This window comes from Corythoichthys intestinalis, chromosome 10, assembly GCF_030265065.1.
Source record: "Corythoichthys intestinalis isolate RoL2023-P3 chromosome 10, ASM3026506v1, whole genome shotgun sequence".
NCBI classification, from domain to species: Eukaryota; Metazoa; Chordata; class Actinopteri; order Syngnathiformes; family Syngnathidae; genus Corythoichthys; species Corythoichthys intestinalis.
Genome location: NC_080404.1, coordinates 44,450,917 through 44,469,289, shown reverse-complemented (window position 1 = coordinate 44,469,289; position 18,373 = coordinate 44,450,917). Strand labels below are relative to the sequence as shown.

General features: G+C 38.6%; 1 long non-coding RNA gene across 1 annotated transcript in view; it reads right to left on the bottom strand.

The window, feature by feature from the left end:
• The window catches only part of LOC130923180 (uncharacterized), a 38,658-nt gene that overhangs the window by 7,278 nt on the left and 13,007 nt on the right, over positions 1–18,373 (bottom strand). The window contains exon 2 of the long non-coding RNA XR_009064664.1: positions 4,189–4,321. This is a non-coding gene — a long non-coding RNA (uncharacterized LOC130923180). The remainder of the gene's footprint in view (positions 1–4,188; positions 4,322–18,373) is intronic.

Sequence of the window (18,373 nt, the reverse complement as noted above, 5' to 3'; positions counted from 1 at the left end):
GACAGTAGCTGTTTTTAAAAAGTTCAATGTGAGGCGATAATACCAAACAAGACACGCTGACATGTACGACAATATTATAGGGAAGATACGCAGAGAGAAATTGAAGCAACTTGAAGCTAGTTTAATTTCCCAGCAGCAGTATTTCGTAAGAGCCCGAGAGTCAAAAGAGAACGCCACAAAGGCTAGTTGCGAGATTGTTGAAATTATTAATTAAAAAAAAAATAAAGCAAATGTGACACACAGAATGGTTTGCTAAAATTTGCTTAAATATATTGTTCTACGTAAAGGACGTCAGCCAAGGTCGGCCCCCCACATTTTTACCACACCAAATCTGGCCCCCTTTGCAAAAAGTTTGGACACCCCTGCACTAGATGGCAATATTCAGTCACAATATACAAAGTCACATTTATCCTTTAAGAATTACAAGTCTTTCTATCCGTGGATCCCTCTCACAGAAAGAATGTTAATAATGTAAATGCTATCTTGAGGATTTATTGTCATAATAAACAAATACAGTACTTATGTACTGTATGTTGAATGTATATATTCGTCCGAGTTTTATTCATTTTTTTCATAATGCATTGCCAAAATGCATATGATCGGGAAAAATTATCGGGAATGATTGGAATTGAATCGGGAGCCAAAAAAAAGCAATCGGATCGGGAAATATCGGGATCGGCAGATACTCAAACTATCGGATCTGGAGCAAATAAACATGATCGGAACAAACCTACTAATAACGCATGGCGGTGCAGTGTATGAGAAAAAAATATATATATACAGATATCAAAACCTGAGGTCCCTGTGGTGGATCCTGTACAAGTGTCCGACACTAGGTGCTTAAAGGTTGGCTACAATTCTTAAAAAACGACCTACTGAATTGAAAAAAAAAAAAAAAAATGCAACCAAAATTCAGAATTATGCAAAGTCAGAACTATGAACACAAAACACTGGAAGGTATGTCTATCTTCCATCTGTTGGTATAAGTGTGTCTGCACTACATGCCTTTGCTGGAGATTAGTCCTGGTATTAGAAGGATGTCACTTGCTGCATGTCCTCTTTTCCCTCCCTCACATTCCACTGTCCCAAACATACACAATCACCGCACAGCCTTATGTGACCCCCCTCCTGCTCTGTCCTACCCCAACACACAGAGACGCACGCACCAATCGTTCCCCTTTGGCAATGCTTCTCTCCTTCCCTCACCCTCCCTTACATTTAGACATCAGAGCAGGAATCCCCAATCCCCCTTTACCAGGCACCCAGACCTGTTAAATCAACAGAAAGCCATGTCTATTGTCCCATGGCTTGATTTGGAGTGTGTCTGTTGGTTTGGCCTGGCTGTAGGTCAGGATAAGGTTTGGACAGCACTGGATCCCAACTAATCCCACAAAAAAAAAGAGATAAAAACCGAGTCCAAGACCTCCGATGCTTTGAATACACCCTCCTACACCTGCATACACAATGTAATGATTCAAATATATTTTCTAAAGTTAAACAGTAAATGTACATAACTGCTTTTCAGAGAATTCAGTTTATTATTAAACCTTTCTTAGGTGGAACACCATGGCCTCCCAGACCAGAAAAATGGCAGGTGTTAAGGAGCCATTAAACAATATCCAGACTTAAAAAACATAAAACTTCTTATTAAGCTAACTTGAGATTACAATGATCCCTCGCTACTTCGTGCCCTCAGTCCATCGCAGAATTTTTTCCCAATTTAAGATAAGTAAATAAATAAATAAACACAGTATTTTATTTAAAAATGTTAAGATATATGCATGTATATATGTACAAATTATTGTTTTCTTTGACAGTGTCTTTCGACAGCTCTTTGGTCTTGGCCATAGTGGAGTTTGGAGTGTGACTGACAGGTGGACAGGTGTCTTTTATACTAACAATGAGTTAAAACAGGTGCCATTAATACAGGTAACGAGTGGAGCCTCGTTAGACATCGTTAGAAGAAGTTAGACCTCTTTGACAGCCAGAGATCTTGCTTGTTTGTAGGTGACCAAATACTTATTTTCCACTCTAATTTGGAAATAAATTATTTAAAAATCAAACAATGTGATTTTCTGTCCACCCCCCCACACACACACACATTCTGTCTCTCATGGTTGAGATTTACCCATGTTGACAATTACAGGCCTCTCTAATCGTTTAAAGTAGGAGAACTTGCAAAGTTGGTGGTTGACTAAATACTTATTTGCAGTGTTGTTGCAGTAACGCGTTACTTAGTAACAGTTGTAGTACTTAGTAACGCGTTACTGTAATCTGATTACTTTCTTCAGTAACGACTAATCTAACGCGTTCATTTTTCCAAGCCAGTAATCCGATTAAAAGTAGTTTCCCTAGTGCCTGTGCGTTACTATTTTGTTTTTGCCTCATAATGTATGTAGATTGAAGAATACTGTAGTCATGTACGAAGAGCGTTTCTCATCGGGGGGAAAAAAAAAACGGGTCACGTGTATTACGATGCTGTTTGAGGCTGTCTGCCACGGCGGTCAACAACGTAGCATTCTGACGAGGCAGCGAGGCTAACAGTGAAAGGCAGAATATATACCGCAAATGGATGCGTTTGCTCACTGGAAATACAGCCATTACTCCACATTTCTGTCCAGTAAAGATGACAAAAATATCTCTGTGCGTTGCAAACTTTACGCTGGCTGAAAATGACTGTCGGTCGCTAAATCAACAAAGAAGCACTTGGAATTACAGTACAACTCGACAAAACTCGAAACAGCCTACAGGTAACAAGACAGCCAGCACTTCTACAGTTTGTAACCAGCCTTTATGCACATTTTATTGTCAGTGTTTGTAACCATAGGCAGAGTTTTACTTTTGTGGGGCTGGGGGTAAAGCATGTTGATGACAAACAAAAGTCAAAAGTTTGGACACACCTAAACATTTTTGCGTTTTACATATTTTCACTACTATTGTAAATCCTCTCTGAATACATCAAAACTATGAACGAACATGTGGAATGGCCAAAAAAAGCGAAATAACAGAAAACAGGTTTTATATTCTACATTCTTCAAAGTATCCACGTTTGAGGTGTCGCCAAACTTTTGGCCAATACTGTATATAAACATATATATAAAACTGTTCAAGCTCATTTGTTGTTGGTTGAGTTTGAAACTTAGGTTTACAGAAATTCTTAATATCCATCTTGCCGCCACAGGTGTAGTTTTGGCTTAACAAAGCAAAAGCTAGTGTCTTAGGTGCTAGTCAAATGATCTGCTCAAAAAATGATTTTGACCCATTATGAAATACGTTGTAGGATTCTTGTTCATTTCATTAATTTTTGTTGTTTGTTTTATTGCTTTACAACTTTTATAGAAAATATTTTAACAGCTAGGTCTTTATTTTAAAGGGGAAGTTCAGAATTTTTGACATTAGGCTTTATCTTGGAGTTAGTGGGGTTTATTTAGTCGTTGGGAGTTGATTTGAACAAATTCCGTGCAGTTTGTCAGTTATTTGTTAGTTTCAGAGCTCCGGGGTGGCTAAGCTACGCGAGTCAATGGTGGTTGAAATCAACTCCATCGACTAATTAAACCCCGGCTAACTCAAAGATTAAGCCTTATGTGAAAAATTCAATTACATGTGATGACATTTTTTTGTTGTAATTTTTATGTTGAGGCAGCAAAAGGAGAAAAATTGGTAAAAAGTAACTGATAAGTTACTTTTAAAGTAACTTAGTTACTTTGATAATAAAGTAATCGGTGTAATCAGTAATCAGTAATTAAATTACTTATTTAAGTAATCTGTGACAACACTGGTTATTTGCCCCACTGTACTTTCAAAACTACTCCTGTTTAGCTCAGTTAACTTGTTAATGCACCTCACTGCCATGTTGGCCAGGGGCGTTGGATTCCCACTTGGAGCAACTTGTTATCTACAGAAGTCCAGTTCCAATTCTGAGTTCAAACTACTTAACTGAAACTCAAAACTAGAAAATTCAAGTGAAATTGGTTGAGTTGTGACAACAGTTTTTCATGAGGTAAAACCAATAAATATTTGACTAGATGACGTTTACACACTATGAGTAGTACTAGTGATGTGCTACATACACACATGTGCTACACAAGAAAGCCCGCAAACAGTTTGCTGAAGACATGTCAACAGAGCATATGGATTACTGGAACCACGTCCTATGGTCTGATGAGACGGGCGAGCTTTCTTGTGTACCGTCTTCAGAAGAGGCTTCCTCCTGGGGTGACAGCCATGCACACCAATTTGATGTAGAGTGCGGTGTATGGTCTGAGCACAAACAGGCTGAGTCCCCACCTCTTCAATCTCTGCAGCAATGCTGACAGCACTCCTGTAACGAATCACATAACATTTTGGAGGGAAAATGACAAGCAGTACTCAATTTAGACATTTAGGGATGTACGTAGTTTCTATGGGGTGTACACACTTTTGTTACCAGCGGTTTAGATATTAATGGCTATATTTTGAGTTATTTTGGAGGGGAAAATTTATTATTATTATATAAGCTGCACACAGACTACTTTTTATTGTGAAGGGAAAAGGTACCGTTCTCGCACACACCATATAATTGTTTGCATTAGTATAACACATTCATTTAACTATAGTTTAGGCAGACTGCACTCAGTGGCCTTGAACACAGTAAAGTGAATCACTTTATCGGCGGTCATAAGGGGGAAAAGGAAAAATGGCACCGTTTCTCGTAGGCACCGTCTAACTGTTTGTATTACTCGAACACACGTAATATAATCAATCAGGGAATAGTATCATTTCTCATATTCACTGTAGGACTGCACTACTCTAACACACCTAATGTAAAATAAATAGCACACCATAGTTTAAAGAAACAGAATAGATACACAACGCCATCTTATCACAGAAGCCCAAAACGTGTGCGCCACGAGCAAGATTGACGCACCAAACTCTGGCAATCAGTCCTCTCGACAAACTAACAAGGACAAAGACCAGCGCGCTTTGTCCTAAAACAAGTAGTGCCAGCCGGATAATAAAGTTGATAGCAGGCGCTTGTGACGTCAAGACCAGCGTCGGTCGCTGTGGCAACCACATCCCATCCATGCACGAACCTAAGCAGCCCGAAACCGGCCAGAGAAGGATGATCCCAAAGCAACGCCTGAACACACCTCTGGCCGGCCGACGGACTAAAAAACACTGGACACTGAGATAAGACAGATTTTGCTGCTCGGAAACATGTAGCCTTGTTTTGGATCCAGAATTGTCCCTCCGTCGTCTGTTTTTGCCTTGTTTTTGACCATTGTCGACGAATAAATTGTCAACCTGCTTTCGGTGAGTCTTTTCAAACTTTTGGAACATGGAGTCAGTACAAAGGGTTAATATCAGAGATGAACGCGCGAAGTTCCGCCTTCCCGGTTGGCGCGCGCGGAGGCAGCAGCGGCTTGTCTGGGGAGGCGAATTTCAACACTTGTGTCAAAGTGCCATTTTGTCAGTGTTGTCCCATGAAAAGATATACTTGAATATCTGAAGAAATGCGAGGGGTGTTCTCACTTTTGTGATACACTGGACATTGAGCACACACCATTCCTATAGCCCCCATCTTCTGTGTGACAACAACTTTACTGATTTTTGAAAAAAAAAAAAAAAATTCCTCATTCAAATGCTCTGTTAGTACATATAATTCTTAAAGCGCTATGAAATCTCTGTACATTCAACACAAGCTTTGATGAAGTTTTGTGTCTTCTTGACCTTCAGGTTCTTAAAACTCAGAGGAAAGAACTAAGCCGTCAGGCGTAAGTGTAATGCACACCGCCCATGTGAATTAACTTTAAATGGAGGGAGAAAGTCAGAACATGGCAAAAGGTTTTGATTTATGGGGGTAGAACTACATTTGATATTCATTTCCGCAGCTGTGGCCAGCTAAAAAAACAGCCTGTAAATAGACCCGTCGTGACAATGGTGCAGTGTGTGTGTGTGTGTGTGTGTGAGTGAGTGTGTGCAAGAGAGGGAGAAAGAGAGCGAGAGAGAGTGTCTTCGAGCCTGCGTGCGTCACTCCTATTTTAGGAATGTTTTGGGGCTCTTTCAGTCAAATTCAGCGCAGATGTTTCTGATTCGCTAAACACATATAATAAGTAATTATTGAAAACACCTTTCGCTTGCCCAGGGTTGTGTGGTGCTTCATTTTGTGTAATCGAAGCTGCGGTTTCTCATACAGGCACGGGATCCAAGACTTTATTGAAAGCCAGCGAAACTGCCCTGCAGTCAGAGTTTCCTGATACAAGATGAGAGAAAAGGGAGCTTAAAGAAATATTCCCCATCCTGCCTCGGTGAGAAGATGGCGTAAAAGAAGGGGAGGTCTGGAGATGGAGAGATTAAGAGAGAAAGATCAGCAGATTTCATAGCTAGCCAGGTGGAACCAGATGAAAAGATTGGTGGTTAGATATTCAGGAATGATGAGGTTGCTCATTCTTGGAAGGTTTGCATAACTAGTATTGAAACATTCATGACTTACTGTACTATAAAAAAAATAAGTAGTAGTATGGAGTCACTGATGGTGTAGTAGCTTTCCTGTCTCAAGTACAGGCAGAGTGGATGTTTGTCTGTACCGAAACCTTTCCTCAATAATTAAGTTTGTATGGACTTTAGGTTCCCGTGACTCTGTACAGGACTAAGTGGTGTGAAAAAGGATGGTTGTGTATTATGCCTCAAGTTTTGATTAAGCCAACAAGTGATGACCATTGAAGTAGAGGATAAGATCATTGTTAGCCAGATATTGCTAGCCACTGTTATCAATTGTAAACGGTCATGTAGCTGTTTTACACAGTCTGTGTTGTAATCAGTGTTGTTAATAACGGCGTTACAATATAACGGCGTTACTAACGGCGTTATTTTTTTCAGTAGTGGGTAATTTAATTAATTACTTTTCTCATCTTGGCAACGCCGTTACCGTTACTGAGGACGGAAAGGCATGTGTTAATATGCGTTACTATATTGGTCGAAAAGTCTGAGGGAAACGGACTCACCGAGACGACAGAGCAGAGCAGGAGTAGGGAGGAGGCAAGAAAGTTGTGACGCCGAGCAAACGCGATGCTAGGTAGCTCCAATAATACATATTGTAGCCGATAGCCTACAAACTACGCCCGCATGTTATGGTAGATATGGTAGACATGGTAGATACCACATGTACTGTACATACATATAACTAGATGCAAAATGACAGACATGGCACTAAATGAGTTAGTAGACAGCCGCCATCTTAAAGCAGTAGACTTTTTAGGACGGCTCTGTTGTAGAGAACCTTCCTGGCGAACCTAAGTAACTTTTAATCTAAAATACTTCTAAATCGGCAAAATCTTGACTTGAATCTATCTTTAAATGATGAAACAGTTTTAAAACTTTCATATGTCGAAAGTAGAGAGAAGGGAACTAATGCAATAATGGGAGCAATTTTAACAACTTTTAACAGTTGATTCAGGGTAAACGGTAAATTAGGGTAAAGAATTGGGCTCGGGCCAATTGTACCAAAAACCTTCACAAAAAACTTCCCATCGTGTGGCCAATGTTTTTTTTTTTTTTTTTGAGGGAAAAAAAAAAAAGTAATTATCACCAATTACTTTGCCAAGTAACTAATTACTCTTACATTCAGGTAATTGAGTTAGTAACGCAATTACTTTTTGGGAGAAGTAATTTGTAACTATAATTAATTACTTTTTTTCAGTAAGATTAACAACACTGGTTGTAATGTATAAGACATGTTTAGAATTTGGTAGTAACGCATTACATTAATGCCGCTACTTTTATTTGAATAACATTTTGAGAAAAAAGTACTTTTAAGAGTAGTTTTACCATGCCATACTTTTGACTTTTACTTGAGTGAATTTGTGAAGAAGAAACACTAATCTTACTCTTACTTTAGGCTACACAAGTCGTTACATTTTTCCACTTCATACAGATCAGATTTTACTTTTTTTGCCAGAGGCTCTACGAGTTTCACCGATGAGACAACGCAACAATAATCACACGATTCAATTATACCAATTAGACTCAAGCTTGCCGTTGTATGATCATGCCGGCCTGTTCAATCACGTCTTTAAAGAACCATAAAATTTGAAGTATCCCTTGTTTTTATAATAATAATAATCGAAAACTGTGACGTAGCGCCCCCCCCCCCCCCCCAAAAAAAAAAGTTCAATGTATTTATTCAGATCTATCATTGGAAAGAGATACATATGACATTTTTTACCTTTTCCCCCAAAGTATAATAAAAAAACCCATATATTTATATATGCGTATATACGTATATATATATATATATATATATATATATATATATATATATATATATATATATATATATATATATAAGTGCTGTCAAAATTTATCGCGTTAACGGGCGGTAATTAATTTTTAAAATTAATCACGTTAAAATATTTGACGCATTTAACGCATGCGCGGAATGACCTGCTCATGCATTGCCTCAAACAGATTACAATGACGCCGTTTTTAGCCCATTGAGAACTAAAAGGCAAAGGAATGCAAGTGGACATAGGCGCTCATTGGATCGCACCGTTTATTGGCATACGCTTTGGCAACTCTTTCATAATAAACATAACTATTGTTGCAAGCGACATGGGGACAAATGACCGGAGATGATCTTTTTCTTGTAACACGCTTCTAACACGCTTTATTGAGCACAACATATACCATTGCGGCCACCACTGACAGTCATGGTTGCCCAACTTCCCAACATGCATTTGGGCGGAACAGTTAAGTCGCTACAGTATCATTTAGTGAAAGCACAACAAAAATAATATTCCTATCTCTCAAAAAAAAATAATAGTCACAAAAAGAAAAACGCTCAATGCAAAGAGAACTGGCATTCCCAATCAAAATAGCTGTGCAAAATACACATAAAACTTACTCAGACTTTGCCTTGGCTAGATCTCTAATTAATTCAAAACTCACCATTGACACCTTGTGGTGTATTTCAATCACTACCTTACATAGTTAAAGACACTGTGGAAGAACGGCAGGGAGCCAATGTGACGTCCCGCTCGACATCAACAATGGTGAGCTTTTTTTTTGATTGAAAATTTTACAAATTTTATAAAAACGAAAACATTAAGAGGGGTTTTAATATAAAATTACTATAACTTGTACTCACATTTATGTTTTAAGAAATACAAGTCTTTCTATGCTTGGATCCCTTTTAACAGGAAGAATGTTAATAATGTTAATGCCATCTTGTGGATTTATTGTTATAATAAACAAATACAGTACTTATGTACAGTATGTTAAATAAATATATTTGTCTTGTGTCTTAACTTTCCATTCCAACAATAATTTACAGAAAAATATGGCATATTTTAGAGATGGTTTGAACAGTGATTAATTACGATTAATTAATTTTTAGGCTGTGATTAACTCGATTAAAAATTTTAATCGTTTGACAGCCCTCTTTTTAGTACAGTATATATATGTATCTATGTAATTTTTTAAGCATTTTAAATCTAATCACAATAAGTTTTAAACATGTTACTGTCCCACAGAATTATTTTTAAACAAGAAAAAAAGTAGACGCCTAATCCATTTAAAAAAAGTAGAAAAAAAAATGCTTGTCTTCATGAAATCCTTTATTGAGTGTCCACTCAAATCCGCTCCAGCAGCTCACTTACACACAATGAGTTGCCACAACAACTGTTTAACAAGTTAAACGATGATTGACGCATGCGGCCCTTTGAAGGTTGAGTCTCTGTCAAGATCAAAGCTTAACCGTCTGTCAATCAGCGTTTAGTTTAATAAGCAACTCCAGTTCACTCTCTGATGTAAAAACAGCAGGGAGAGGGAGGGAGGAAGCGAGTGTGAGACTGCACGATCGGCTCGGGACATCTCATCTGTATTTATTTATTTATCTTTTTTTTTAATTGAAAAAAAAAAAAATCCGCGATGGACTGAGGGCACGAAGTTTGAAGCACGAAGTAGCGAAAGATCACTGTATTTGACCTAGAGCGCTGCTGTCAACATGACTCGAAAGTGCAGATTATAACCTCTCTCCAAGTATATATTTGGCACTGATTGAACACGGAAAACTGGAAATATGATCCTTTTAATTTCATAATAGGAACTATGAATGAATATTCAATTATTCAAACCAAGAACTATTTTCTCTACTAGAAGGCACTCATTCTCTTTGGACGAATGATGTTTCAGTTGTGTTGATTTGTTTTTCTCTTGCTGGATTTTTTTGTATTTCTTTGGCTTAATGTGGTATAATAATAACTGTTCATATAGATAACTTTGTGCAGAGAAAAGAAAAACAAGATCGTAAGCAGTTACTCACAATGTTACTCATTACTAATATACTTGAGTATTTTTTTCACCAAATACTTTATCACTTGTACTTGAGTACATTTTTTGGATGACTACTTTTACTTGAGTAATATTATTTTGAAGTAACGCTTGTCAAGGACTGAGGGCGGACGAGTGGTGTGGACCCAAAAGCAGGGAAACAAATCCAAGGCAAGGCAAGAAGGCACAGCCGGGTAGCAGTGAACTCAAAATTGGTTTAATGATAATTAACAAAAGCACAACGTATCAACAAAAGGCCAGGGGATCAAATAAAAGGCATCAAACCTCACTCAAACAGGGAATGCAGGAACACGAGGGCTTCAGAAGTAGATATAGACACTGGGATAGACATCGACAATGACACAACAAGGAGTGAAAAGAAACTGAGAGCTTATATACACACACACAGGCAAGGGGTAACGAGACAACGAGAAACAGGTGAGCGACACAGGAGGATGCAGTTTGGATGATACACTAGAAGCAGGAACAACAGGTGAAATCAATGGGCAATCACAGGAACACACTAGAAGGTAACACAAAACCTAACAACGCTACTCTTACTTGAGTATAATTTTTGGCTCTACCCTCCTCTGTTGAACTTGTGAACATGGATACAAACTGACTTCAAGATTAATGTCATGCCATGTCATTTCCATTTATTTTGAAGGCTTCACCCTCCTCATGTCTGCGTACTTGCCCTTCCTCTGGTCACCTAATCACCTATTGTTTCCACCTGTTCCCCATTACCACCTGTGTATATATTGCCTTAGTTTCCCTTGTCTTGTGCAGAAGTGTCTTTCATCTAAGGTCACTCACGTCAGCCTCTCGCCATAGCTATCATAGTTATTCTGTACATTATCCTCCATTTGGAGTGCTTTGTGTTTGTAACTTTTGATCCTAGCCAACTTGAATTTTTCCTCCTTTTGGAGCGCTTTATGTTTTGCCTTACCTCCTGTTTGGAGCGCTTTGTGTTTGAAACCTTGTTTTGTTTCTAGTCATCCTGATTCATTCTTCCGTTGGAGCGCTTTTTGTTTGTACTTTTTCTCATCCTGAACCTGTGTTTTCAAAATAAAGTTTTGCCTGAACCTCCGCAGCTGAGTCCGCCTCGTCGTCTTGGTCTGACAATTAATGGGTGATGCATATGAAGAATTTGTACAAACCCAGAAAAAATGAGTGTCCGTTCAAGGCAAGGGTAAATTACACTACTGAAACCACAATGGTAAATAGATCTAAGTCAATCTGTAGAAGGGTGTCCAAACTACGACTTGCGGGCCAACTGCCAAACCCCTACAAGTCATAATGGATTGGACATCTATCGCCATCAATGGCAGCCAACGAGACTTAAATATATTTAATTAACCTGATCTTTTTGCTGTTTAACAAATGATAGTGGAAGTATTTCAAGGTTTTCTTGCATTCTTTCATTTCTCTGAAAACTACCCTTGGTTTGAGACCCCTGCTGTAGAACATTGTCAACTCTATCATTCTCTGTGGTGGTGCCGCATAACTCAAGGATTGTTTTGCCATTTAACAAGTCAAATATTAAAAAAAAAAAAAAAAAATCCCACTTGAAAATGATGGTGGTTTGTGATGTTGTAACATCGGGTTTGAAATAGTGATCCTCTGTCACGGAAGTGATGAAAAACAAAATACTTGAAAGTCCCCCGCTACATTTTGACACAGCGATTGCCCCCTGGGGACAACTTTCAAAATTGTCTTAGAATGAATCATTCCAAATGACATTCTTGTTGTTGCTTAAATACAACATGCTAGCTTGCTCATTATCAGTTATTGTGTACATAGTCTCAAACCAAACACATAACAGATTAGTACACGCTGACTTCTTTTTATCTCTCATTGCACTGTACTTTTGGTTTCCCTCAATGCATTTACTTTTACAAGTCAGTACCGAGCTATGTTTGCCTAAGCTTACATTTTTACAAATTGCTGTCTGATTCTGCGGGGGTGTCTGGTTTTCTGTTCTCCATGTGGGTGTTTGTGTGCTGTGTGTGCTTGTCGCTTTTTCGAGATGGGGAGTGAGGAAGAAAAAGAGAAAGAGATGGGATGGGGGGATGACAAGCTGGATCTGATTATGGGTTGGAATGACTGGGAGGCTTTGCGGTGCTTTCTCAATAGCACATTCCTGTGAGCAAGCCGAGGCAGGATCCAAAGCTACAGACCAGCCCCTGCCAGAGGGATTGAGTAAAAAGAAACGGTCAGAACTTATGTTTCATACGGCCTAGTGAGATGGAAGCATGAGAGCCTGCATTATGATTAATGAAAGCGCAGTCAAACAGCGACGAGATATTCTGTTGTAAAAAGTCTACGGTTGGAACAGGGGTTTATTGTTAGTGAAGGTGTGTGTCCAAATAACATGGCTGCTAAAACTGTCAACACTGTATGGAGTGACATAAGTAAATGAAGCTTGCATTTGCAATTGGGTTTTATGTATGTGTTTGACTGTGTGTTGTTGCTCATATAAGCACTTCTTAAAGTTACCTCGATGTTATTTGTGTGAAATATAGCCCACAAAAGTACTGGCAGAGGTGGGTAGAGTAGTCAAAAAATTTACTCAAGGAAGAGTAGCGTGACTTTAAAATAATATGATCCAAGTAAAAGTATAAGTAGTCATCCAAAAAATGTACTCAAGTACAAGTAAAAAAGTACTCGGTGAAAAGAATACTCAAGTAAGGAGTAACATTGTTTGTAAATGCTTACATTTTTGTTAGTTTTTTTTTTTTTTTTTAACAGTGGCATTCCTTTCTTAGCACAAGGGTTATCTATATGAACTGTTGTTATAATGAGACTGTACAATAACCCATCACATAACCATATTAAGTCAAAGAAAAAAAAAATCATTTAATTCTGACGAAAGAAAAACAAAATGACAGAAAAGAAGCATTATTCATCCAAAGAGCATGAGTGCCCTCTAGTGGAGAACATAGTTCCTAGTTTGAATAGTGAATAGTTTCTTCATAGTTATTATGAAATTAAAAATATTATATCTCCAGTTTTCCGTGGTCAATCGGTGACAAAAACTCAGAGGTTAAAATTCATGCTTTTGAGTCATGTCAAGGGCGGCGCTCTATATCAAATACAGTGGTACCTCGACATACGATCACTTCGACACATGATTTTTTCCACATCTGACGTAAAATTTGACACGCTACTTGTTTCTACCTCCGACGAAATGCCCGAAATACGACAATTCATGACAGCGTCGCAATTTCATTGTTTTCCCGCAAGACTGACGCACGGCAGATTTTCTTGTAAAAGAAATCAACGTGGGTTCCAAGAATGTTAAAGCAGGTGATGAAAATAGAAAAAAAGTTTAGGCTCACCATTCAAATGAAGATGGAATGATAGAAAAATATGAGCGTGGGGTGCACCTCTATGAACTGCTTGACAATACTCCTCCGATCTCTGTTCGCCAGTCTTTATACGTTAAGGTGACAATTGTTATTCTGGTACTATCGCCAAAGGGATCACCAGCTTCGTCAGGTTTTTAATCATTTATTTCAGAACTTGTGGAACACGACACGTGTCGCCAACTGATAGCAACAACAGGACGTGAAAAGAGAAAGTCAACTACACACGCTCACTCTGCCATCAGCCCCGCGGTGCGTTCAGGTACACTACGCAAAATACAGTGGTGAGAACAAGTATTTGATACACTGCCGATTTTGCTGGTTTTCCCACTTGCAAAGCGTGTAGAGGTCTGTAATTTGTATCAAACGTTCTCTTCAACTTTGAGGGACGGAATCGAATACAAAAAAACTGAAAATCACGTATGATTTTTCATTCATTCATTCATTCATTTTCCAAGCCGCTTTTCCTCACGAGGGTCGCGGAGGTGCTGGAGCCTTTAAATAATAAAATTGCATTTAATTGCATGAAATAAGTATTTGATACATCACAAAAATCGAACTTAATATTTGTTACAGAAACCTTTGTTTGCTATTACAGATACCAAACGTTTCCTGTAGTCCTTGACAAGGTTTGCACACACTGCAGCAGGGATTTTGGCCCACTCCTCCATGCAGATGTTCTCCAGAGCCTTCAGGTTTCGGGGCTGCTGCCGGGCAACACGGACTTTCAGCTCCCTCCATAGATTTTCTATCGGGTTCAGATCTGGTGACTGGCTAGGCCACTCCAGGACCTTAAGATGCTTCTTACGGAGACACTCTTTAGTTGCCTTGGCTGTGTGCTTTGGATCGTTGTCATGCTGGAAGACCCAGCCACGACCCATCTTCAGCGCTCTCACTGAAGGAAGGAGGTTGTCAGCCAAGATCTGGCGATACATAGCTCCATCCATCCTCCCCTCAATACACTGCAGTCGTCCTGTACCCTTGGCAGAGAAGCAGCCCCAAAAAATGATGTTTCACGGTCGGGATGGTGTTCTTGGGGTTGTACTCATCCTTCTTTTTCCTCCAAACACGAGGAGCCGAGTTTAGACCAAAAAGTTCAATTTTGGTCTCATCCGACCACATGACCTTCTACCTTTGCTCCTCTGGATCATCCAGATGGTCAGTGGCAAACTTCAGACGTGTCTGGACATGCACTGGCTTCAGCAGCGGGACCTTGCGTGCGCTGTAGGATTTTAATCCATGACGGCATAATGTGTTTCCGATGGTTTTCTTCGAGACTGTGGTTCCAGCTCTCTTCAGGTCATTGACCAGGTGTAGTTCTGGGCTGATCCCTCACCTTCCTTATGATCAGTGATGCCCCACGAGGTGAGATCTTGCATGGAGCCCCAGAACGAGGTAGATTGACCGTCAACTTGAACTTCTTCCATTTTCAAATAATCGCTCCAACAGTTGTTACCTTCTCACCAAGCTGCTTGCTTATTTTCCTGTAGCCCATCCCAGCCTTGTGCAGGTCTATTATTTTATCCCTGATGTCCTTACACAGCTCTTTGGTCTTGGCCATTGTGGAGAGGTTGGAGTTTGTTTGTTTGAGCATGTGAACAGGTGTCTTTTATACAGGTAACAAGTTCAAACAGGTGCAGTTACTTCCGGTAATGAGTGGAGAACAGGAGGGGTTCTTAAAAAAGAACTGAGAGCCGAAATATTTACTAGTTGGTAATGTATCAAATACTTATTTCATGCAGTTAAATACAAATTTATTATTTAAAAATTATACAATGTGATTTTCTGGATTTTTTTATTAGATTCCGTCCCTCACAGTTGAAGAGAACTTATGATACAAATTACAGACCTCTACATAGCTTGCAAGTGGGAAAACCAGCAAAATCGGCAGTGTATCAAATACTTGTTCTCCCCACTGTACATCATGTATTTGTTTTGCTCTTGTAATTGCTTTCTGCAACAGTAACAGCAGTAATTATTAAGGATTTTGTAAAAAAGCACTGAGCTGGTCTGACTAGAACAATGGATCCCACTGCAGATAGTCCGGTTAGAACAATAATGATGCCCATCCCGAATTAATCACACCAAAACTTTCTCTTCATCAACGCGTTGCCTTTTTATTTTCTTTCTATGAGAACGTAGGTCTCTTTAGATGGCCAAAATATGCCTGAGCAAAAAAATAATAAATTGCAACTCGCCACCAGGGGTATCCAAAACACGTAATATGCAAATAACCTGGCCTTTTTAACAGATTTAGTGTAGGTTTTGGGATGTGGAACGATTGAATTGAATTATGATGTATTCTTATGGGAAAATCCTGCCCGACATACGACCATTTCGATTTACAAACAAGGTCTTGAAACGAATTAACTTCGTATGTAGAGGTACCAATGTACTTCTTTTTTCACAGTGCTTTAAAGACGCCACGTGAATGTACAGGCTGGCGTGACCATAGAACGGTAAGCTTGCGTCTGATTGGTATAATAGTCATGTGATTATGGTTGCGACGTCTCATAGGTGAAATTAGTAGAGCTACTTTTGGCATCACTGGCAAAAAAAAAAAAAAAAAATCTAATATGTAGAATAAAGAGGAAAAATGTAACGAATCTTGTACAGTCCAAAGTAGCGGACTAAGAGTAGCATTTTTTTCTTTACAAATCTACTCACGTAAAAGTAAAAAGTATGGCATGGAAAAATTAGTCTTAGAAGTATATATTTTTCTCAAAAAGTTACTCAAGTAAATGTAATGGAGTATATGTAATGCGTTACTACCCCCCTCTGAGTACTGGAAATCAAAGTAATCTGTTATCAGGTCGAAATACAGTATAATCATAAAAAAAGCTACCATAATTTTCAGACTATAAGCCGCTACTTTTTTCCTTCGTTTTGAATCCTGCGGTTTATAGTCCAGTGCGGCTGTTTTGTTGATTTATTATGTCACTAACTCCACTTATGTCCAGCTCGGATCTTTTACGTCCATTCAGAAGTGAGATAATTTGCCGGATAACACGAAATAACATCTGTTATAAGCAGCCATTAATGCTCATAACAGTGTCATGTCATAATTATGATTGTCTAATGACAGTCTTATGGCGCCGCTGTCAAAAAAAGTGTTACCAAATACAAAAACTAGCAATTAATGAAACAACTGGCACAGTAACTGAAGAAATAATTAGCACAAAACATCAATTTTGATTGTTATTTACATCTGTAGTGCTGCATTGCATGCTTGGAGGCATGTTGGACAACAACAGTGTTGACAGCAGGTGGCAGCAGAGGTTGACTGTCTCCCCCAAGGGAGCAGTGATGGCCAAATGAAGCCTTGCAGCCAATTGGTTCAAAGCTTTATGGTGGTTCATTTGGTCTTATGACAGTCGTATGATGCCGCTGTCAAATAAAATGTTACCGGTCAATATCTTTTTGTGTGAGTATCCCATAATACAGTGAGGATAGCTGTGACCTTAAGTCCAGTGCAGCTTATCTATGAACAAATGTCATTTTCGTATTAAATTTGGTGGGTGGCAGCTTACAGTGTAAAAATTACGGTAATTCATCTTGCTTATATTCACATTGCTTATCCTCACAAGTAAAGATGTCCGATCACGTCATTTTCTAATTGTATATAACGTTACAAACAAAATGTCTTACACTCATCCAGAGTAGTTTTTGCTTAGAGTAGGGCTATTAAATTTATTGCGTTATCAGCGGTAATTATTTTTTAATTAATCACGTTAAATAATTAACGCATGCGCTGCACGACTCACTCACGCATTGTCGCGTTCAATCTATAAAGGCGCCGTTTTACCAATATATATATATATATATATATATATATATATATATATATATATATATATATATATATATATATATATATATATATATATATATATATATATATATATAGAGCTAGACGTATTTGGCTAAAGCCTTACATTCCCTCTCTCAGCAATTTAAAATAACGTGGGAGGCAATGTGGGGAAGAAAGGTAGAAGTTGATCATTTTTTAACACCCTATGTTCTTTCCCAACGCAGAGAAGATATATCAATTGGTGCCCCTACGCACAGTCATGGTTGCACTTCCCATCATGCATTTGGGTTGAATGGCTGCAGTATCATTTACTGAAAGCTCAACAAATACACTAGATGGCAATATTTAGTCACAATATACAAAGTCACATTTATCCTTTAAGAATTACAATTCTTTCTATCCGTGGATCCCTCTCACAGGAAGAATGTTAATAATGTAAATGCCATCTTGAGGATTTATTGTCATAATAAACAAATGCAGTACTTATGTATTGTATGTTGAATGTATATATTCGTCCGAGTTTTATTCATTTTTTTCTTAATGCATTGCCAAAATGAATATGATCGGGAAAAATTATCGGGAATGATTGGAATTGAATCGGGAGCCAAAAAAAAAGCAATCGGATCGGGAAATATCGGGATCGGCAGATACTCAAACTAAAACGATAGGGATCGGATCGGGAGCAAAAAAACATGATCGGAACAACCCTACTCACAAGGGTTGCTGGTGTGCTAGAACCTAACCGTAGTTGACTATGGAACATTTGGGAGAGTTCAACAGGAGCAAAATGAAGTCAAGTTGGGAATGTAAGTGGAAGACAAACAAACATATTACTGAGTTGCAGCAAATAAATCCGCAGCTAAGATCATGATGGGAAAGGCAGTCA